General features: G+C 43.3%; 1 long non-coding RNA gene across 1 annotated transcript in view; it reads right to left on the minus strand.

Moving 5' to 3' along the window:
* The window catches only part of LOC144671621 (uncharacterized), a 438,257-nt gene that overhangs the window by 360,930 nt on the left and 53,484 nt on the right, over nt 1-23,843 (minus strand). The window lies entirely within an intron of this gene.

Here is a 23,843-nt window from a genome sequence, read left to right on the forward strand (position 1 = left end):
AGGGGTTCAGACAGATAAACCCAGAGTCTGGTTCCTGTATTAAAGGGGTTCAGTCAGATAAACCCAGAGTCTTGTTCCTGTCTTAAAGGGTTTCAGTGAGAATAAACCCGAGTCTGGTTCCTGTATTAAAGGGGTTCAGTGAGAATAAACCCAGAGTCTGGTTCCCGTATTAAAGGTGTTCAGTCAGATAAACCCAGAGCCTGGTTTCTGTATTAAAGGGGTTCAGTCAGATAAACCCAGAGTCTAATTCCTGTATAAAACGGGATCAGTCAGATAAACCCAGAGTCTTGTACCTGTCTTAAAGGGGTTCAGCGAGAATAAACCTAGAGTCTGGTTCCTGTATTAAAGGGGTTCAGTCAGATATACCCAGAGCCTGGTTCCTGTATTAAAGGGGTTCAGACAGATAAACCCAGAGTCCGTTTCCTGTATTAAAGGGGTTTCAGTTAGCTAATCCCAGAGTCTAATTCCTTTATTAAAGGGGTTAAGTGAGAATACACTCAGAGTCTGGTTCCTGTATTAAAGGGGTTTAGTCAGATAAACCAAGAGTCTGGATCCTGTATAAAAGTGGTTCAACAGATACACCCAGAGTCTGGTTCCTGTATTAGAGGAGTTCAATAGTATAAACCCAGAGTCTGGGTCCTGTATTAAAGGGGTTCAGTCAGATAAACCCACAGTCTGGTTCCAGTATTAAAGGGGTTCAGTCAGATAATCCAAGAGTCTAATTCCTTTATTAAATGTGTTCTGTCTGATAAACCCAGAGTCTGATTCCTGTACTAAAGGCGTTCAGTCAGATAAAACCAGAGTCAGATTCCTGTATTAAAAGGGTTCAGTCAGATAAACCCAGAGTCTGGTTCCTGTATAAAAATGGTTCAGCCAGATATACCCAGAGTCTGGTTCCTGTATTAAAGGGGTTCAGACAGATAAACCCAGAGTCTGGTTCCTGTATTAAAAGGGTTCAGTCAGATAAACTCAGAGTATGGTTCCTGTGTTAAAGGCGTTCAGTCAGATAAACCTAGAGTCTGCTTCCTGTATTAAAGGGGTTCAGTGAGAATGAACCCAGAGTCTGGTTCCTGTATTAAAGGGGTTCAGTCAGATAAAACCAGAATCTTGTTCCTGTATTAAAGGGGTTCAGACAGATAAACCCAGAGTCAGATTCCTGTATTAATGGGGTTCAGACAGATAAACCCAGTGCCTGGTTCCAGTCTTAAAGGGGTTCAGTGAGAATAAACCCAGAGTTTGGTTCCAATATTAAAGGGGTTCAGTCAGATATACCCAGAGCCAGGTTTCTGTATTAATGGGGTTCAGACAGATAAACCCTAAGTCTGGTTCCTGTATTAAGAGGGATTAGTCAGTTAAACCCAGAGTCTGGTTCCTGTATTAATGGCGTTCAGTCAGATAAACCCAGAGTCTGGGTCCTGTATTAAAGGGGTTCAGTCAGATAAACCCAGAGTCTTGTTCCTGTATTAAAGGGGTTCAGTGAGAATAAACCCAGAGTCTGGTTCCCGTATAAAAGGGGTTCAGTCAGATATACCCAGAGCCTGGTTACTGTATTAAAGGGGTTCAGACAGATAAACCCAGAGCCTGGTTCCAGTATTAAAGGGGTTCAGTCATATATACCCAGAGCCTGGTTCCTGTATTAAAGGGGTTCAGACAGATAAACCCAGAGTCTGGTTCCTGTATTAAAAGGGTTCAGTCAGATAAACCCAGAGTCTTGTTCCTGTATTAAAGGCGTTCAGTCAGGTAAACCCAGAGTCTGCTTCCTGTTTTAAAGGGGTTCAGTGAGAATAAACCCAGAGTCTGGTTCCTGTATTAAAGGGGTTCAGTCAGATAAAACCAGAATCTTCTAAGTGTATTATAGGGGTTCAGATAGATAAACCCAGAGTCAGATTCCTGTATTAATGTGGTTCAGAAGATAAACCCAGTGCATGGTTCCTGTCTAAAAGGGGTTCAGTGAGAATAAACCCAGAGTTTGGTTCCTGTATTAAAGTGGTTCAGCCAGATATACCGAGAGCCTGGTTTCTGTATTAAAGGGGTTTAGTCAGATAAACCAAGAGTCTGGATCCTGTATAAAAGTGGTTCAACAGATACACCCAGAGTCTGGTTCCTGTATTAGAGGGGTTCAATAGGATAAACCCAGAGTCTGGGTCCTGTATTAAAGGGGTTCAGTCAGATAAACCCACAGTCTGGTTCCAGTATTAAAGGGGTTCAGTCAGATAATCCAAGAGTCTAATTCCTTTATTAAATGTGTTCTGTCTGATAAACCCAGAGTCTGATTCCTGTACTAAAGGCGTTCAGTCAGATAAAACCAGAGTCAGATTCCTGTATTAAAAGGGTTCAGTCAGATAAACCCAGAGTCTGGTTCCTGTATAAAAATGGTTCAGCCAGATATACCCAGAGTCTGGTTCCTGTATTAAAGGGGTTCAGACAGATAAACCCAGAGTCTGGTTCCTGTATTAAAAGGGTTCAGTCAGATAAACTCAGAGTCTGGTTCCTGTGTTAAAGGCGTTCAGTCAGATAAACCTAGAGTCTGCTTCCTGTATTAAGGGGGTTCAGTGAGAATGAACCCAGAGTCTGGTTCCTGTATTAAAGGGGTTCAGTCAGATAAAACCAGAATCTTGTTCCTGTAATAAAGGGGTTCAGACAGATAAACCCAGAGTCAGATTCCTGTATTAATGGGGTTCAGACAGATAAACCCAGTGCCTGGTTCCAGTCTTAAAGGGGTTCAGTGAGAATAAACCCAGAGTTTGGTTCCAATATTAAAGGGGTTCAGTCAGATATACCCAGAGCCAGGTTTCTGTATTAATGGGGTTCAGACAGATAAACCCTGAGTCTGGTTCCTGTATTAAAGGGGATTAGTCAGTTAAACCCAGAGTCTAGTTCCTGTATTAATGGCGTTCAGTCAGATAAACCCAGAGTCTGGGTCCTGTATTAAAGGGGTTCAGTCAGATAAACCCAGAGTCTTGTTCCTGTATCAAAGGGGTTCAGTGAGAATAAACCCAGAGTCTGGTTCCCGTATAAAAGGGGTTCAGTCAGATATACCCAGAGCCTGGTTACTGTATTAAAGGGGTTCAGACAGATAAACCCAGAGCCTGGTTCCAGTATTAAAGGGATTCAGTCATATATACCCAGAGCCTGGTTCCTGTATTAAAGGGGTTCAGACAGTTAAACCCAGAGTCTGGTTCCTGTATTAAAAGGGTTCAGTCAGATAAACCCAGAGTCTTGTTCCTGTATTAAAGGCGTTCAGTCAGATAAACCCAGAGTCTGCTTCCTGTATTAAAGGGGTTCAGTGAGAATAAACCCAGAGTCTGGTTCCTGTATTAAAGGGGTTCAGTCAGATAAAACCAGAATCTTCTAACTGTATTATAGGGGTTCAGATAGATAAACCCAGAGTCAGATTCCTGTATTAATGTGGTTCATACAGATAAACCCAGTGCCTGGTTCCTGTCTAAAAGGGGTTCAGTGAGAATAAACCCAGAGTTTGGTTCCTGTATTAAAGTGGTTCAGCCAGATATACCGAGAGCCTGGTTTCTGTATTAATGGGGTTCAGACAGATAAACCCAGAGTCTGGTTCCGGTATTAAAGCGGTTTAGTCAGATAAACCCAGAGTCTGGGTCCTGTATTAAAGCGGTTCAGTCAGATAAACCCAGTGTCTGGTTCCTATATTAAGGGGTTCAGTCAGATAGTCCCAGAGTCTGGTTCCTGAATTAAAGGGGTTCAGCCAGATAAACCCAGAGTCTTGTTCCTGTATTAAAGGTGTTCAGTGAGAATAAACTCAGAGTGTGGTTCCTGTATTAAAGGAATTTTTTCAGATAAAGCCAGAGTCTGGTTCCTGTATTAAAGGGGTTCAATCAGATAAATCCAGAGTCTGGGTCCTGTATTAAAGGGGTTCAGTCAGATAAACCCACAGTCTGGTTCCTGTATTGAAGGGGTTCAGTCAGATAATCCCAGAGTCTGATTCCTGTACTAAAGGCGTTCAGTCAGATAAACCCACTGTCTGATTCCTGTATTAAAGGGGTTCAGTCAGATATAGCCAGAGCCTGTTTCCTGTATTAAAAGGGTTCAGACAGATAAACCCAGAGTCTGGTTCCTGTATTAAAGGGGTTCAGTCAAATAAACCCAGAGACTGGTTCCTGTATTATAGGGGTTCAGTCAGATAAACCCAGAGTCTCGTTCCAGTATTAAGGGGGTTCAGTGAGAATAAACCCAGCTTCTGGTTTATGTATTAAAGGCGTTCAGTCAGTTAAACCCAGTGTCTGGTTCCTGTATTAAAGGGGTTCAGTCAGATAAAACCAGAATCTTGTTCTTGTATTAAAGGGGTTCAGACAGATAAACCCTGAGTCTTGTTTCTGTATTAACGGGGTTCAGTCAGATAAACCCAGTGTCTGGTTCCTGTGTTCAAGGGGTTCAGTCAGATAAACCCAGAGTCAGATTCCTGTATTAATGGGGTTCAGTCAGATAAACCCAGTGCCTGGTTCCAGTTTTTAAGGGTTTCAGTGAGAAAAAATCCAGAGTCTGGTTCCTGTATTAAAGGGGTTCAGTCAGATAAACCCAGAGTCTAATTCCTGTATTAAAGGGGTTCAGTCAGATAGACCCACAGTCTGGTTCCTGTATAAAAGGGGTTCAGTCGGATAAACCCAGAGTCTTGTACCTGTCTTAAAGGGGTTCAGCGAGAATACATCTAGAGTCTGGTTCCTGTATTAATGGGGTTCAGTCAGATATACCCTGAGTCTGGTTCCTGCATTAACGGGGTTCAGACAGATAAGCCCAGAGTCCGTTTCCTGTATTAAAGGGGTTCAGTCAGATAAACCAAGTGATTGGTTGCCGTATTAAAGGGGTTCAGTGAGAATAAACCCAGAGTCTTGTTCCTGTATTAAAGGGGTTCATTCAGATAAACCCAGAGTCTGGTTCCTGTATTAAAGGGGTTCAGTCAGATAAACCCAGAGTCTGATTCCTGTATTAAAGGGGTTCAGTCAGATAAACCCACAGTCTGTTTCCTGTATTAAAGGGGTTCAATCAGATAATCCCAGAGCCAGGTTCCTATATTAAAGGGGTTCAGTCAGATAATCCCAGAGTCTAATTCCTGTATTAATGGGGTTCAATCAGATAAAGCCACAGTCTGGTTCCTGTATTAAAGGGGTTCAATCAGATAAACCGAGACTCTGGTTCCTGTATTAAAGGGGTTCAGTCAGCTAAACCCAGAGCCTGGTTCCTGTCTTAAAGGGGTTCAGTGAGAATAAACCCAGAGTCTGGTTCCCGTATTAAAGGGGTTCAGTCAGACATACCGAGAGCCTGGTTACTGTATTAAAGGGGTTCTGAAAGATAAACCTTGAGCCTGGTTCCAGTATTAAAGGGGTTCAGTAATATATACCCAGAGCCCGGTTCCTGTATTAAAGGGGTTCAGACAGATAAACCCAGAGTCTGGTTCCTGTATTAATGGGGTTCAGTCAGATAAAGCCACAGTCTGGTTCCAGTATTAAAGGGGTTCATTCAGATAAACCGAGAGTCGGGTTCCTGTATTAAAGGGGTTCAATCAGCTAAACCCAGAGTCTGGGTCCAGTATTAAAGGGGTTCAGTCAGATAAACCCATGAGTCTGGTTCCTGCATTGAAGGGGTTCATTCAGATAAACTCAGAGTCTGGTTCCTGTATCAATGGGGTTCAGTCAGATATACCCAGAGCCTGGTTCCTGTATTAAAGGGGTTCAGACAGATAAACCCAGAGTCTGGTTCCTGTATTAAACGGGTTCAGTCAGATATACCCAGAGCCTGGTTCCTGTATTAAGGGGGTTCAGACAGATCAACCCAGAGTCTGGTTCCTGTATTAAAGGGGTTCAGTCAGATAAACCCAGAGTCTTGTTCCTGTTTTAACGTGGTTCATTCAGATAAACCCAGGGTCTGGTTCCTGTATTCAAGGGGTTCAGTCAGATAAACCCAGAGTCAGATTCCTGTATTAATGGGGTTCAGTCAGATAAACCCAGTGCCTGGTTCCTGTGTTAAAGGGGTTCAGTGAGAGTATACCCAGAGTCTGGTTCCTGTATTAAAGGGGTTCAGCCAGATATACCCAGAGCCTGGTTTCTGTATTAAAGGGGTTCAGACAGATAAACCCAGAGTCTTTTTCCTGTATTAAAGCGGTTTAGTCATATAAACCCAGAGTCTGGTTCCTCTATTAAATGTGTTCAGTCAGATAAACCCAGAGTCTGGGTCCTGAATTAAAGTGATTCAGTCAGATATACTCAGAGTCATGGTTCCTGTGTTAAAGGGGTTCAGTCAGATAGACCCACAGTCTGGTTCCTGTATAAAAGGGGTTCAGTCGGATAAACCCAGAGTCTTGTACCTATCTTAAAGGGGTTCAGCGAGAATACATCTAGAGTCTGGTTCCTCTATTAATGGGGTTCAGTCAGATATACCCTGAGTCTGGTTCTTGTATTAACGGGGTTCAGACAGATAAGCCCAGAGTCCGTTTCCTGTATTAAAGGGGTTCAGTCAGATAAACCAAGTGATTGGTTCCTGTATTAAAGGGGTTCAGTGAGAATAAACCCAGAGTCTTGTTCCTGTATTAAAGGGGTTCATTCAGATAAACCCAGAGTCCGTTTCCTGTATTAAAGGGGTTCAGTCAGATAAACCAAGTGATTGGTTCCTGTATTAAAGGGGTTCAGTGAGAATAAACCCAGAGTCTTGTTCCTGTATTAAAGGGGTTCATTCAGATAAACCCAGAGTCTGGTTCCTGTATTAAAGGGGTTCAGTCAGATAAAACCTGAGTCTTGTTCCGGTATTAAAGGGGCTCAGACAGGTGAACCCAGAGTCTTGTTCCTGTATTAAAGGGGTTCAGTCAGATAAACCCAGTGTCTGGTTCCTGTATTCAAGGGGTTCAGTCAGATAAACCCAGAGTCTGATTCCTGTATTAAAGGGGTTCAGTCAGATAAACCCACAGTCTGGTTCCTGTATTAAAGGGGTTCAATCAGATAATCCCAGAGCCAGGTTCCTATATTAAAGGGGTTCAGTCAGATAATCCCAGAGTCTAATTCCTGTATTAATGGGGTTCAATCAGATAAAGCCACAGTCTAGTTCCTGTATTAAAGGGGTTCAATCAGATAAACCGAGAGTCTGGTTCCTGTATTAAAGGGGTTCAATCAGATAAACCCAGAGTCTGGGTCCTGTATTAATGGGGTTCAATCAGCTAAACCCAGAGTCTGGGTCCTGTATTAAAGGGGTTCAGTCAGATCAACCCAGAGTCTGGTTCCCGTATTAAAGGGGTTCAGTCAGATATACCGAGAGCCTGGTTACTGTATTAAAGAGGTTCAGACAGATAAACCCAGAGCCTGGTTCCAGTACTAAAGGGGTTCAGTCATATGTACCCAGAGCCTGGTTCCTGTCTTAAAGGGGTTCAGTGAGAATAAACCCAGATTCTGCTTCCCGTATTAAAGGGGTTCAGTCAGACATACCGAGAGCCTGGTTACTGTATTAAAGGGGTTCAGAAAGATAAACCTTGAGCCTGGTTCCAGTATTAAAGGGGTTCAGTAATATATACCCAGAGCCCGGTTCCTGTATTAAAGGGGTTCAGACAGATAAACCCAGAGTCTGGTTCCTGTATTAATGGGGTTCAGTCAGATAAAGCCACAGTCTGGTTCCAGTATTAAAGGGGTTCAATCAGATAAACCGAGAGTCGCGTTCCTGTATTAAAGGGGTTCAATCAGCTAAACCCAGAGTCTGGGTCCAGTATTAAAGGGGTTCAGTCAGATAAACCCATGAGTCTGGTTCCTGCATTGAAGGGGTTCATTCAGATAAACTCAGAGTCTGGTTCCTGTATTAAAGGGGTTCAGTCAGATATACCCAGAGCCTGGTTCCTGTATTAAAGGGGTTCAGACAGATCAACCCAGAGTCTGGTTCCTGTATTAAAGGGGTTCAGTCAGATAAACCCAGAGTCTTGTTCCTGTTTTAACGGGGTTCATTCAGATAAACCCAGTGTCTGGTTCCTGTATTCAAGGGGTTCAGTCAGATAAACCCAGAGTCAGATTCCTGTATTAATGGGGTTCAGTCAGATAAACCCAGTGCCTGGTTCCTGTGTTAAAGGGGTTCAGTGAGTGTATACCCAGAGTCTGGTTCCTGTATTAAAGGGGTTCAGCCAGATATACCCAGAGCCTGGTTTCTGTATTAAAGGGGTTCAGACAGATAAACCCAGAGTCTGTTTCCTGTATTAAAGGGGTTTAGTCAGATAAACCCAGAGTCTGGTTCCTCTATTAAATGTGTTCAGTCAGATAAACCCAGAGTCTGGGTCCTGTATTAAAGGGGTTCAGCCAGATAAACCCATAGTCTTGTTCCTGTATTAAAGGGGTTCAGTGAGAATAAACTCAGAGTCTGGTTCCTGCATTAAATGGGTTTAGTCAGATAAACCCAGAGTCTAGTTCCTGTATTCAAGGGGTTCAGTCAGATAAACCGAAAGTCAGATTCCTGTATTAATGGGGTTCCGTCAGATAAACCGAAAGTCAGATTCCTGTATTAATGGGGTTCAGTCAGATAAACCCAGTGCCTGTTTCCTGTGTTAAAGGGGTTCAGTGAGAGTAAACCCAGAGTCTGGTTCCTGGATTAGCGGGGTTCAATCAGATAAACCCAGAGTCTGGTTCCTGTATAAAGGGGTTCAGTCAGATAAACCCACAGTCTGGTTCCTGTATTAAAGGGGTTCAGTCAGATAATCCCAGTTTCTAATTCCTTTATTAAAGGGGTTCAGTCAGAACGACGCAGAGTCTGGTTCCTGTATTAAAGGGGTTCAGTCAGATAAACCCACAGTCTGGTTCCTGTATTAAAGGGGTTCAATCAGATAAACCGAGAGTCTGGTTCCTGTATTAAAGGGGTTCAATCAGCTAAACCCAGATTCTGGGTCCTGTATTAAAGGGGTTCAGATAGATAAACCCAGAGTCTGTTTTTTGTATTAAAGTGGTTCAGTCAGATAAACCCAGAGTCTGGTTCCCGTATTAAAGGGGTTCAGTCAGATATACCGAGAGCCTGGTTACTGTATTAAAGGGGTTCAGACAGATAAACCCAGAGCCTGGTTCCAGTATTAAAGGGGTTCAGTCATATGTACCCAGAGCCTGGTTCCTGTCTTAAAGGGGTTCAGTGAGAATAAACCCAGAGTCTGGTTCCCGTATTAAAGGGGTTCAGTCAGACATACCGAGAGCCTGGTTACTGTATTAAAGGGGTTCAGAAAGATAAACCCTGAGCCTGGTTCCAGTATTAAAGGGGTTCAGTCATATATACCCAGAGCCCGGTTCCTGTATTAAAGGGGTTCAGACAGATAAACCCAGAGTCTGGTTCCTGTATTAATGGGGTTCAGTCAGATAAAGCCACAGTCTGGTTCCAGTATTAAAGGGGTTCAATCAGATAAACCGAGAGTCGGGTTCCTGTATTAAAGGGGTTCAATCAGCTAAACCCAGAGTCTGGGTCCAGTATTAAAGGGGTTCAGTCAGATAAACCCATGAGTCTGGTTCCTGCATTGAAGGGGTTCAGACAGATAAACCCAGAGCCTGGTTCCTGTATTAAAGGGGTTCAGACAGATAAACCCAGAGTCTGGTTACTGTATTAAAGGGGTTCAGTCAGATATACCCAGAGCCTGGTTCCTGTATTAAAGGGGTTCAGACAGATCAACCCAGAGTCTGGTTCCTGTATTAAAGGGGTTCAGTCAGATAAACCCAGACTCTTGTTCCTGTTTTAACGGGGTTCATTCAGATAAACCCAGGGTCTGGTTCCTGTATTCAAGGGGTTCAGTCAGATAAACCCAGTGCCTGGTTCCTGTGTTAAAGGGGTTCAGTCAGATAAACCCAGAGTCTGGTTCCTGTATTAAAGGGGTTCAGCCAGATATACCCAGAGCCTGGTTTCTGTATTAAAGGGGTTCAGACAGATAAAACCAGAGTCTGGTTCCTGTATTAAAGGGGTTCAGTCAGATAAAACCAGAATCTTGTTCCTGTATTAAAGGCGTTCAGAAGATAAACCCAGAATCAGATTCCTGTATTAATGGGGTTCAGACAGATAAACCCAGTGCCTGGTTCCAGTGTTAAAGGGGTTCAGTGAGAATAAACCCAGAGTTTGGTTCCTATATTAAAGGGGTTCAGTCAGATATACCCAGAGCCAGGTTTCTGTATTAATGGGGTTCAGACAGATAAACCCTGAGTCTGGTTCCTGTATTAAAGGGTATTAGTCAGTTAAACCCAGAGTCTGGTTCCTGTAGTAATGGCGTTCAGTCAGATAAAACCAGAGTCTGGTTCCTGTATTAAAGGGGTTCAGCCAGATAAACCCAGAGCCTTGTTCCTGTATTTAAGGGGTTCAGTGAGAATAAACTGAGTCTGGTTCCTGTATTAAAGGGGTTTAGTCAGATAAACCCAGAGTCTGGTTCCTGTATTAAAGGGGTTCAGTCAGCTACACCCAGAGTCTGGTTCCTGTATTAAAGGGTTTCAATCAGATAAACCCAGAGTCTGGTTCCTGTATTAAAGGGGTTCAGTCAGATAATCCCAGAGTCTAATTCCTTTATTAAAGGGGTTTAGTCAGATAAACCCAGAGTCTGATTCCTGTACCAAAGGGGTTCAGTCAGATAAACCCAGAGTCTGATTCCTGTATTAAAGGGGTTCAGACAGATAAACCCAGAGTCTGGTTCCTGTATTAATGGGGTTCAGTCAGATAAAGCCACAGTCTGGTTCCAGTATTAAAGGGGTTCATTCAGATAAACCGAGAGTCGGGTTCCTGTATTAAAGGGGTTCAATCAGCTAAACCCAGAGTCTGGGTCCAGTATTAAAGGGGTTCAGTCAGATAAACCCATGAGTCTGGTTCCTGCATTGAAGGGGTTCATTCAGATAAACTCAGAGTCTGGTTCCTGTATCAATGGGGTTCAGTCAGATATACCCAGAGCCTGGTTCCTGTATTAAAGGGGTTCAGACAGATAAACCCAGAGTCTGGTTCCTGTATTAAACGGGTTCAGTCAGATATACCCAGAGCCTGGTTCCTGTATTAAGGGGGTTCAGACAGATCAACCCAGAGTCTGGTTCCTGTATTAAAGGGGTTCAGTCAGATAAACCCAGAGTCTTGTTCCTGTTTTAACGTGGTTCATTCATATAAACCCAGGGTCTGGTTCCTGTATTCAAGGGGTTCAGTCAGATAAACCCAGAGTCAGATTCCTGTATTAATGGGGTTCAGTCAGATAAACCCAGTGCCTGGTTCCTGTGTTAAAGGGGTTCAGTGAGAGTATACCCAGAGTCTGGTTCCTGTATTAAAGGGGTTCAGCCAGATATACCCAGAGCCTGGTTTCTGTATTAAAGGGGTTCAGACAGATAAACCCAGAGTCTTTTTCCTGTATTAAAGCGGTTTAGTCATATAAACCCAGAGTCTGGTTCCTCTATTAAATGTGTTCAGTCAGATAAACCCAGAGTCTGGGTCCTGAATTAAAGTGATTCAGTCAGATATACTCAGAGTCATGGTTCCTGTGTTAAAGGGGTTCAGTCAGATAGACCCACAGTCTGGTTCCTGTATAAAAGGGGTTCAGTCGGATAAACCCAGAGTCTTGTACCTATCTTAAAGGGGTTCAGCGAGAATACATCTAGAGTCTGGTTCCTCTATTAATGGGGTTCAGTCAGATATACCCTGAGTCTGGTTCTTGTATTAACGGGGTTCAGACAGATAAGCCCAGAGTCCGTTTCCTGTATTAAAGGGGTTCAGTCAGATAAACCAAGTGATTGGTTCCTGTATTAAAGGGGTTCAGTGAGAATAAACCCAGAGTCTTGTTCCTGTATTAAAGGGGTTCATTCAGATAAACCCAGAGTCTGGTTCCTGTATTAAAGGGGTTCAGTCAGATAAAACCTGAGTCTTGTTCCGGTATTAAAGGGGCTCAGACAGGTGAACCCAGAGTCTTGTTCCTGTATTAAAGGGGTTCAGTCAGATAAACCCAGTGTCTGGTTCCTGTATTCAAGGGGTTCAGTCAGATAAACCCAGAGTCTGATTCCTGTATTAAAGGGGTTCAGTCAGATAAACCCACAGTCTGGTTCCTGTATTAAAGGGGTTCAATCAGATAATCCCAGAGCCAGGTTCCTATATTAAAGGGGTTCAGTCAGATAATCCCAGAGTCTAATTCCTGTATTAATGGGGTTCAATCAGATAAAGCCACAGTCTAGTTCCTGTATTAAAGGGGTTCAATCAGATAAACCGAGAGTCTGGTTCCTGTATTAAAGGGGTTCAATCAGCTAAACCCAGAGTCTGGGTCCTGTATTAATGGGGTTCAATCAGCTAAACCCAGAGTCTGGGTCCTGTATTAAAGGGGTTCAGTCAGATCAACCCAGAGTCTGGTTCCCGTATTAAAGGGGTTCAGTCAGATATACCGAGAGCCTGGTTACTGTATTAAAGGGGTTCAGACAGATAAACCCAGAGCCTGGTTCCAGTACTAAAGGGGTTCAGTCATATGTACCCAGAGCCTGGTTCCTGTCTTAAAGGGGTTCAGTGAGAATAAACCCAGATTCTGCTTCCCGTATTAAAGGGGTTCAGTCAGACATACGGAGAGCCTGGTTACTGTATTAAAGGGGTTCAGAAAGATAAACCTTGAGCCTGGTTCCAGTATTAAAGGGGTTCAGTAATATATACCCAGAGCCCGGTTCCTGTATTAAAGGGGTTCAGACAGATAAACCCAGAGTCTGGTTCCTGTATTAATGGGGTTCAGTCAGATAAAGCCACAGTCTGGTTCCAGTATTAAAGGGGTTCAATCAGATAAACCGAGAGTCGCGTTCCTGTATTAAAGGGGTTCAATCAGCTAAACCCAGAGTCTGGGTCCAGTATTAAAGGGGTTCAGTCAGATAAACCCATGAGTCTGGTTCCTGCATTGAAGGGGTTCATTCAGATAAACTCAGAGTCTGGTTCCTGTATTAAAGGGGTTCAGTCAGATATACCCAGAGCCTGGTTCCTGTATTAAAGGGGTTCAGACTGATCAACCCAGAGTCTGGTTCCTGTATTAAAGGGGTTCAGTCAGATAAACCCAGAGTCTTGTTCCTGTTTTAACGGGGTTCATTCAGATAAACCCAGTGTCTGGTTCCTGTATTCAAGGGGTTCAGTCAGATAAACCCAGAGTCAGATTCCTGTATTAATGGGGTTCAGTCAGATAAACCCAGTGCCTGGTTCCTGTGTTAAAGGGGTTCAGTGAGTGTATACCCAGAGTCTGGTTCCTGTATTAAAGGGGTTCAGCCAGATATACCCAGAGCCTGGTTTCTGTATTAAAGGGGTTCAGACAGATAAACCCAGAGTCTGTTTCCTGTATTAAAGGGGTTTAGTCAGATAAACCCAGAGTCTGGTTCCTCTATTAAATGTGTTCAGTCAGATAAACCCAGAGTCTGGGTCCTGTATTAAAGGGGTTCAGCCAGATAAACCCATAGTCTTGTTCCTGTATTAAAGGGGTTCAGTGAGAATAAACTCAGAGTCTGGTTCCTGCATTAAATGGGTTTAGTCAGATAAACCCAGAGTCTAGTTCCTGTATTCAAGGGGTTCAGTCAGATAAACCGAAAGTCAGATTCCTGTATTAATGGGGTTCCGTCAGATAAACCGAAAGTCAGATTCCTGTATTAATGGGGTTCAGTCAGATAAACCCAGTGCCTGTTTCCTGTGTTAAAGGGGTTCAGTGAGAGTAAACCCAGAGTCTGGTTCCTGGATTAGCGGGGTTCAATCAGATAAACCCAGAGTCTGGTTCCTGTATAAAGGGGTTCAGTCAGATAAACCCACAGTCTGGTTCCTGTATTAAAGGGGTTCAGTCAGATAATCCCAGTTTCTAATTCCTTTATTAAAGGGGTTCAGTCAGATCGACGCAGAGTCTGGTTCCTGTATTAAAGGGGTTCAGTCAGATAAACCCACAGTCTGGTTCCTGTATTAAAGGGGTTCAATCAGATAAACCGAGAGTCTGGTTCCTGTATTAAAGGGGTTCAATCAGCTAAACCCAGATTCTGGGTCCTGTATTAAAGGGGTTCAGATAGATAAACCCAGAGTCTGTTTTTTGTATTAAAGTGGTTCAGTCAGATAAACCCAGAGTCTGGTTCCCGTATTAAAGGGGTTCAGTCAGATATACCGAGAGCCTGGTTACTGTATTAAAGGGGTTCAGACAGATAAACCCAGAGCCTGGTTCCAGTATTAAAGGGGTTCAGTCATATGTACCCAGAGCCTGGTTCCTGTCTTAAAGGGGTTCAGTGAGAATAAACCCAGAGTCTGGTTCCCGTATTAAAGGGGTTCAGTCAGACATACCGAGAGCCTGGTTACTGTATTAAAGGGGTTCAGAAAGATAAACCCTGAGCCTGGTTCCAGTATTAAAGGGGTTCAGTCATATATACCCAGAGCCCGGTTCCTGTATTAAAGGGGTTCAGACAGATAAACCCAGAGTCTGGTTCCTGTATTAATGGGGTTCAGTCAGATAAAGCCACAGTCTGGTTCCAGTATTAAAGGGGTTCAATCAGATAAACCGAGAGTCGGGTTCCTGTATTAAAGGGGTTCAATCAGCTAAACCCAGAGTCTGGGTCCAGTATTAAAGGGGTTCAGTCAGATAAACCCATGAGTCTGGTTCCTGCATTGAAGGGGTTCAGACAGATAAACCCAGAGCCTGGTTCCTGTATTAAAGGGGTTCAGACAGATAAACCCAGAGTCTGGTTACTGTATTAAAGGGGTTCAGTCAGATATACCCAGAGCCTGGTTCCTGTATTAAAGGGGTTCAGACAGATCAACCCAGAGTCTGGTTCCTGTATTAAAGGGGTTCAGTCAGATAAACCCAGACTCTTGTTCCTGTTTTAACGGGGTTCATTCAGATAAACCCAGGGTCTGGTTCCTGTATTCAAGGGGTTCAGTCAGATAAACCCAGTGCCTGGTTCCTGTGTTAAAGGGGTTCAGTCAGATAAACCCAGAGTCTGGTTCCTGTATTAAAGGGGTTCAGCCAGATATACCCAGAGCCTGGTTTCTGTATTAAAGGGGTTCAGACAGATAAAACCAGAGTCTGGTTCCTGTATTAAAGGGGTTCAGTCAGATAAAACCAGAATCTTGTTCCTGTATTAAAGGCGTTCAGAAGATAAACCCAGAATCAGATTCCTGTATTAATGGGGTTCAGACAGATAAACCCAGTGCCTGGTTCCAGTGTTAAAGGGGTTCAGTGAGAATAAACCCAGAGTTTGGTTCCTATATTAAAGGGGTTCAGTCAGATATACCCAGAGCCAGGTTTCTGTATTAATGGGGTTCAGACAGATAAACCCTGAGTCTGGTTCCTGTATTAAAGGGTATTAGTCAGTTAAACCCAGAGTCTGGTTCCTGTAGTAATGGCGTTCAGTCAGATAAAACCAGAGTCTGGTTCCTGTATTAAAGGGGTTCAGCCAGATAAACCCAGAGCCTTGTTCCTGTATTTAAGGGGTTCAGTGAGAATAAACTGAGTCTGGTTCCTGTATTAAAGGGGTTTAGTCAGATAAACCCAGAGTCTGGTTCCTGTATTAAAGGGGTTCAGTCAGCTACACCCAGAGTCTGGTTCCTGTATTAAAGGGTTTCAATCAGATAAACCCAGAGTCTGGTTCCTGTATTAAAGGGGTTCAGTCAGATAATCCCAGAGTCTAATTCCTTTATTAAAGGGGTTTAGTCAGATAAACCCAGAGTCTGATTCCTGTACCAAAGGGGTTCAGTCAGATAAACCCAGAGTCTGATTCCTGTATTAAAGGGGTTCAGTCAGATCAACCCAGAGTCTGGTTCCTGTATTAAGGTTGTAGAGTCAGATAAACCCACAGTCTGGTTCCTGTATTAAAGCGGTTCAGTCAAATAAACTCAGATTCTGTTTCCTGTATTAAAGTGGTTCAATCAGATACACCCAGAGCCTGGTTCCTGTAATAAAGGGGTTCAGACAGATTAACCCAGAGTCTGGTTCCTGTATTAAAAGGGTTCAGTCAGATAAACCCAGAGTCTTGTCCCTTTCTTAAAGGCGTTCAGTGAGAATAAACCCAGAGTCTGGTTCCTGTGTTAAAGGGATTCAGTAAGAATAAACCGAGAGTCTGGTTCCTGTATTAAAGGGATTCAGCCAGATAAACCCAGAGCCTGGATCCTGTATTAAAGGGGTTCAGACATATAAACCCAGAGTCTGGTTCCAGTATTAAAGGGGTTCAGTCAGATATACCCAGATCCTGGATCCTGTATTAAAGGGGTTCAGACAGATAAACCCAGAGTCTGGATCCAGTATTAAAGGGGTTCAGTCAGATAAACTCACAGTCTGGTTCCTGTATTAAAGGGGTTCAGTCAGATAATCCCAGAGTCTAATTCCTTTATTAAATGTGTTCAGTCAGATAAACCCTGAGTCTTATTCCAGTACTAAAGGGGTTCAGTCAGATAAACCCAGAGTCTGATTCCTGTATTAAAGGGGTTCAGTCAGATAAACCCACATTCTGGTTCCTGTATTAAATTTGTTCAGTCAGATATACCAAGAGTCTGGTTCCTGTATTAATGGGGTTCAGACAGATAAACCCAGAGCCTGGTTCCAGTATTAAAGGGGTTCATTCAGGTATACCCAGAGCCTGGTTCCTGTATTAAAGGGGTTCAGACAGATAAACCCAGAGACTGCTTCCTTTATTAAAGGTGTTCAGTCAGATAAACCCAGAGTCTGGTTTCTGTATTAAAGGCGTACAGTCAGATAAACCCAGAGTCTGGTTCCTGTATTAAAGGGGTTCAGTCAGATAAAACCAGAATCTTCTTCCTGTATTAAAGGGGTTCAGACAGATAAACCCAGAGTCTTGTTCCTGTATTAATGGGGTTCAGTCAGATCAACCCAGTGTCTGGTTCCTGTATTCAAGGGGTTCAGTCAGATAAACCCAGAGTCAGATTCCTGTATTAATGGGGTTCAGTCAGATAAACCCAGTGCCTGGTTCCTGTGTTGAAGGGGTTCAGTCAGATACACCCTGAGTCTGGTTCCTGTATTAGAGGGGTTCAATCAGATTAACCCAGAGTCAGGGTCCTGTCTTAAAGGGGTCTAGTCAGAAAAACCCAGAGACTGATTCCTGTATTAAAGGGGTTTAGTCAGATAAACCCACATTCTGGTTCCTGTATTAAAGGGGTTCAGTCATAAAAACTCAGAGTCTGGTTCCTGTATTAAAGGGGTTCAGCCAGATATACCCAGAGTCTGGTTCCTGTATTAAAGGGGTTCAGACAGATATACCCAGAGTCTGGTTCCTGTATTAAAGGGGTTCAGTCAGATAAACCCAGAGTCTTGTTCCTGTCTTAAAGGGTTTCAGTGAGAATAAACCCGAGTCTGGTTCCTGTATTAAAGGGGTTCAGTGAGAATAAACCCAGAGTCTGGTTCCCGTATTAAAGGCGTTCAGTCAGATAAACCCAGAGCCTGGTTTCTGTATTAAAGGGGTTCAGTCAGATAAACCCAGAGTCTAATTCCTGTATAAAACGGGATCAGTCAGATAAACCCAGAGTCTTGTACCTCTCTTAAAGGGGTTCAGCGAGAATAAACCTAGAGTCTGGTTCCTGTATTAAAGGGGTTCAGTCAGATAAACCCAGACTCTTGTTCCTGTTTTAACGGGGTTCATTCAGATAAACCCAGGGTCTGGTTCCTGTATTCAAGGGGTTCAGTCAGATAAACCCAGTGCCTGGTTCCTGTGTTAAAGGGGTTCAGTCAGATAAACCCAGAGTCTGGTTCCTGTATTAAAGGGGTTCAGCCAGATATACCCAGAGCCTGGTTTCTGTATTAAAGGGGTTCAGACAGATAAAACCAGAGTCTGGTTCCTGTATTAAAGGGGTTCAGTCAGATAAAACCAGAATCTTGTTCCTGTATTAAAGGCGTTCAGAAGATAAACCCAGAATCAGATTCCTGTATTAATGGGGTTCAGACAGATAAACCCAGTGCCTGGTTCCAGTGTTAAAGGGGTTCAGTGAGAATAAACCCAGAGTTTGGTTCCTATATTAAAGGGGTTCAGTCAGATATACCCAGAGCCAGGTTTCTGTATTAATGGGGTTCAGACAGATAAACCCTGAGTCTGGTTCCTGTATTAAAGGGTATTAGTCAGTTAAACCCAGAGTCTGGTTCCTGTAGTAATGGCGTTCAGTCAGATAAAACCAGAGTCTGGTTCCTGTATTAAAGGGGTTCAGCCAGATAAACCCAGAGCCTTGTTCCTGTATTTAAGGGGTTCAGTGAGAATAAACTGAGTCTGGTTCCTGTATTAAAGGGGTTTAGTCAGATAAACCCAGAGTCTGGTTCCTGTATTAAAGGGGTTCAGTCAGCTACACCCAGAGTCTGGTTCCTGTATTAAAGGGTTTCAATCAGATAAACCCAGAGTCTGGTTCCTGTATTAAAGGGGTTCAGTCAGATAATCCCAGAGTCTAATTCCTTTATTAAAGGGGTTTAGTCAGATAAACCCAGAGTCTGATTCCTGTACCAAAGGGGTTCAGTCAGATAAACCCAGAGTCTGATTCCTGTATTAAAGGGGTTCAGTCAGATCAACCCAGAGTCTGGTTCCTGTATTAAGGTTGTAGAGTCAGATAAACCCACAGTCTGGTTCCTGTATTAAAGCGGTTCAGTCAAATAAACTCAGATTCTGTTTCCTGTATTAAAGTGGTTCAATCAGATACACCCAGAGCCTGGTTCCTGTAATAAAGGGGTTCAGACAGATTAACCCAGAGTCTGGTTCCTGTATTAAAAGGGTTCAGTCAGATAAACCCAGAGTCTTGTCCCTTTCTTAAAGGCGTTCAGTGAGAATAAACCCAGAGTCTGGTTCCTGTGTTAAAGGGATTCAGTAAGAATAAACCGAGAGTCTGGTTCCTGTATTAAAGGGATTCAGCCAGATAAACCCAGAGCCTGGATCCTGTATTAAAGGGGTTCAGACATATAAACCCAGAGTCTGGTTCCAGTATTAAAGGGGTTCAGTCAGATATACCCAGATCCTGGATCCTGTATTAAAGGGGTTCAGACAGATAAACCCAGAGTCTGGTTCCAGTATTAAAGGGGTTCAGTCAGATAAACTCACAGTCTGGTTCCTGTATTAAAGGGGTTCAGTCAGATAATCCCAGAGTCTAATTCCTTTATTAAATGTGTTCAGTCAGATAAACCCTGAGTCTTATTCCAGTACTAAAGGGGTTCAGTCAGATAAACCCAGAGTCTGATTCCTGTATTAAAGGGGTTCAGTCAGATAAACCCACATTCTGGTTCCTGTATTAAATTTGTTCAGTCAGATATACCAAGAGTCTGGTTCCTGTATTAATGGGGTTCAGACAGATAAACCCAGAGCCTGGTTCCAGTATTAAAGGGGTTCATTCAGGTATACCCAGAGCCTGGTTCCTGTATTAAAGGGGTTCAGACAGATAAACCCAGAGACTGCTTCCTTTATTAAAGGTGTTCAGTCAGATAAACCCAGAGTCTGGTTTCTGTATTAAAGGCGTACAGTCAGATAAACCCAGAGTCTGGTTCCTGTATTAAAGGGGTTCAGTCAGATAAAACCAGAATCTTCTTCCTGTATTAAAGGGGTTCAGACAGATAAACCCAGAGTCTTGTTCCTGTATTAATGGGGTTCAGTCAGATCAACCCAGTGTCTGGTTCCTGTATTCAAGGGGTTCAGTCAGATAAACCCAGAGTCAGATTCCTGTATTAATGGGGTTCAGTCAGATAAACCCAGTGCCTGGTTCCTGTGTTGAAGGGGTTCAGTCAGATACACCCTGAGTCTGGTTCCTGTATTAGAGGGGTTCAATCAGATTAACCCAGAGTCAGGGTCCTGTCTTAAAGGGGTCTAGTCAGAAAAACCCAGAGACTGATTCCTGTATTAAAGGGGTTTAGTCAGATAAACCCACATTCTGGTTCCTGTATTAAAGGGGTTCAGTCATAAAAACTCAGAGTCTGGTTCCTGTATTAAAGGGGTTCAGCCAGATATACCCAGAGTCTGGTTCCTGTATTAAAGGGGTTCAGACAGATATACCCAGAGTCTGGTTCCTGTATTAAAGGGGTTCAGTCAGATAAACCCAGAGTCTTGTTCCTGTCTTAAAGGGTTTCAGTGAGAATAAACCCGAGTCTGGTTCCTGTATTAAAGGGGTTCAGTGAGAATAAACCCAGAGTCTGGTTCCCGTATTAAAGGCGTTCAGTCAGATAAACCCAGAGCCTGGTTTCTGTATTAAAGGGGTTCAGTCAGATAAACCCAGAGTCTAATTCCTGTATAAAACGGGATCAGTCAGATAAACCCAGAGTCTTGTACCTCTCTTAAAGGGGTTCAGCGAGAATAAACCTAGAGTCTGGTTCCTGTATTAAAGGGGTTCAGTCAGATAAACCCAGACTCTTGTTCCTGTTTTAACGGGGTTCATTCAGATAAACCCAGGGTCTGGTTCCTGTATTCAAGGGGTTCAGTCAGATAAACCCAGTGCCTGGTTCCTGTGTTAAAGGGGTTCAGTCAGATAAACCCAGAGTCTGGTTCCTGTATTAAAGGGGTTCAGCCAGATATACCCAGAGCCTGGTTTCTGTATTAAAGGGGTTCAGACAGATAAAACCAGAGTCTGGTTCCTGTATTAAAGGGGTTCAGTCAGATAAAACCAGAATCTTGTTCCTGTATTAAAGGCGTTCAGAAGATAAACCCAGAATCAGATTCCTGTATTAATGGGGTTCAGACAGATAAACCCAGTGCCTGGTTCCAGTGTTAAAGGGGTTCAGTGAGAATAAACCCAGAGTTTGGTTCCTATATTAAAGGGGTTCAGTCAGATATACCCAGAGCCAGGTTTCTGTATTAATGGGGTTCAGACAGATAAACCCTGAGTCTGGTTCCTGTATTAAAGGGTATTAGTCAGTTAAACCCAGAGTCTGGTTCCTGTAGTAATGGCGTTCAGTCAGATAAAACCAGAGTCTGGTTCCTGTATTAAAGGGGTTCAGCCAGATAAACCCAGAGCCTTGTTCCTGTATTTAAGGGGTTCAGTGAGAATAAACTGAGTCTGGTTCCTGTATTAAAGGGGTTTAGTCAGATAAACCCAGAGTCTGGTTCCTGTATTAAAGGGGTTCAGTCAGCTACACCCAGAGTCTGGTTCCTGTATTAAAGGGTTTCAATCAGATAAACCCAGAGTCTGGTTCCTGTATTAAAGGGGTTCAGTCAGATAATCCCAGAGTCTAATTCCTTTATTAAAGGGGTTTAGTCAGATAAACCCAGAGTCTGATTCCTGTACCAAAGGGGTTCAGTCAGATAAACCCAGAGTCTGATTCCTGTATTAAAGGGGTTCAGTCAGATCAACCCAGAGTCTGGTTCCTGTATTAAGGTTGTAGAGTCAGATAAACCCACAGTCTGGTTCCTGTATTAAAGCGGTTCAGTCAAATAAACTCAGATTCTGTTTCCTGTATTAAAGTGGTTCAATCAGATACACCCAGAGCCTGGTTCCTGTAATAAAGGGGTTCAGACAGATTAACCCAGAGTCTGGTTCCTGTATTAAAAGGGTTCAGTCAGATAAACCCAGAGTCTTGTCCCTTTCTTAAAGGCGTTCAGTGAGAATAAACCCAGAGTCTGGTTCCTGTGTTAAAGGGATTCAGTAAGAATAAACCGAGAGTCTGGTTCCTGTATTAAAGGGATTCAGCCAGATAAACCCAGAGCCTGGATCCTGTATTAAAGGGGTTCAGACATATAAACCCAGAGTCTGGTTCCAGTATTAAAGGGGTTCAGTCAGATATACCCAGATCCTGGATCCTGTATTAAAGGGGTTCAGACAGATAAACCCAGAGTCTGGTTCCAGTATTAAAGGGGTTCAGTCAGATAAACTCACAGTCTGGTTCCTGTATTAAAGGGGTTCAGTCAGATAATCCCAGAGTCTAATTCCTTTATTAAATGTGTTCAGTCAGATAAACCCTGAGTCTTATTCCAGTACTAAAGGGGTTCAGTCAGATAAACCCAGAGTCTGATTCCTGTATTAAAGGGGTTCAGTCAGATAAACCCACATTCTGGTTCCTGTATTAAATTTGTTCAGTCAGATATACCAAGAGTCTGGTTCCTGTATTAATGGGGTTCAGACAGATAAACCCAGAGCCTGGTTCCAGTATTAAAGGGGTTCATTCAGGTATACCCAGAGCCTGGTTCCTGTATTAAAGGGGTTCAGACAGATAAACCCAGAGACTGCTTCCTTTATTAAAGGTGTTCAGTCAGATAAACCCAGAGTCTGGTTTCTGTATTAAAGGCGTACAGTCAGATAAACCCAGAGTCTGGTTCCTGTATTAAAGGGGTTCAGTCAGATAAAACCAGAATCTTCTTCCTGTATTAAAGGGGTTCAGACAGATAAACCCAGAGTCTTGTTCCTGTATTAATGGGGTTCAGTCAGATCAACCCAGTGTCTGGTTCCTGTATTCAAGGGGTTCAGTCAGATAAACCCAGAGTCAGATTCCTGTATTAATGGGGTTCAGTCAGATAAACCCAGTGCCTGGTTCCTGTGTTGAAGGGGTTCAGTCAGATACACCCTGAGTCTGGTTCCTGTATTAGAGGGGTTCAATCAGATTAACCCAGAGTCAGGGTCCTGTCTTAAAGGGGTCTAGTCAGAAAAACCCAGAGACTGATTCCTGTATTAAAGGGGTTTAGTCAGATAAACCCACATTCTGGTTCCTGTATTAAAGGGGTTCAGTCATAAAAACTCAGAGTCTGGTTCCTGTATTAAAGGGGTTCAGCCAGATATACCCAGAGTCTGGTTCCTGTATTAAAGGGGTTCAGACAGATATACCCAGAGTCTGGTTCCTGTATTAAAGGGGTTCAGTCAGATAAACCCAGAGTCTTGTTCCTGTCTTAAAGGGTTTCAGTGAGAATAAACCCGAGTCTGGTTCCTGTATTAAAGGGGTTCAGTGAGAATAAACCCAGAGTCTGGTTCCCGTATTAAAGGCGTTCAGTCAGATAAACCCAGAGCCTGGTTTCTGTATTAAAGGGGTTCAGTCAGATAAACCCAGAGTCTAATTCCTGTATAAAACGGGATCAGTCAGATAAACCCAGAGTCTTGTACCTCTCTTAAAGGGGTTCAGCGAGAATAAACCTAGAGTCTGGTTCCTGTATTAAAGGGGTTCAGTCAGATAAACCCAGACTCTTGTTCCTGTTTTAACGGGGTTCATTCAGATAAACCCAGGGTCTGGTTCCTGTATTCAAGGGGTTCAGTCAGATAAACCCAGTGCCTGGTTCCTGTGTTAAAGGGGTTCAGTCAGATAAACCCAGAGTCTGGTTCCTGTATTAAAGGGGTTCAGCCAGATATACCCAGAGCCTGGTTTCTGTATTAAAGGGGTTCAGACAGATAAAACCAGAGTCTGGTTCCTGTATTAAAGGGGTTCAGTCAGATAAAACCAGAATCTTGTTCCTGTATTAAAGGCGTTCAGAAGATAAACCCAGAATCAGATTCCTGTATTAATGGGGTTCAGACAGATAAACCCAGTGCCTGGTTCCAGTGTTAAAGGGGTTCAGTGAGAATAAACCCAGAGTTTGGTTCCTATATTAAAGGGGTTCAGTCAGATATACCCAGAGCCAGGTTTCTGTATTAATGGGGTTCAGACAGATAAACCCTGAGTCTGGTTCCTGTATTAAAGGGTATTAGTCAGTTAAACCCAGAGTCTGGTTCCTGTAGTAATGGCGTTCAGTCAGATAAAACCAGAGTCTGGTTCCTGTATTAAAGGGGTTCAGCCAGATAAACCCAGAGCCTTGTTCCTGTATTTAAGGGGTTCAGTGAGAATAAACTGAGTCTGGTTCCTGTATTAAAGGGGTTTAGTCAGATAAACCCAGAGTCTGGTTCCTGTATTAAAGGGGTTCAGTCAGCTACACCCAGAGTTTGGTTCCTGTATTAAAGGGTTTCAATCAGATAAACCCAGAGTCTGGTTCCTGTATTAAAGGGGTTCAGTCAGATAA

The sequence above is a fragment of the Cetorhinus maximus genome, chromosome 33 (assembly GCF_964194155.1).
Source record: "Cetorhinus maximus chromosome 33, sCetMax3.hap1.1, whole genome shotgun sequence".
NCBI lineage: Eukaryota > Metazoa > Chordata > Chondrichthyes > Lamniformes > Cetorhinidae > Cetorhinus > Cetorhinus maximus.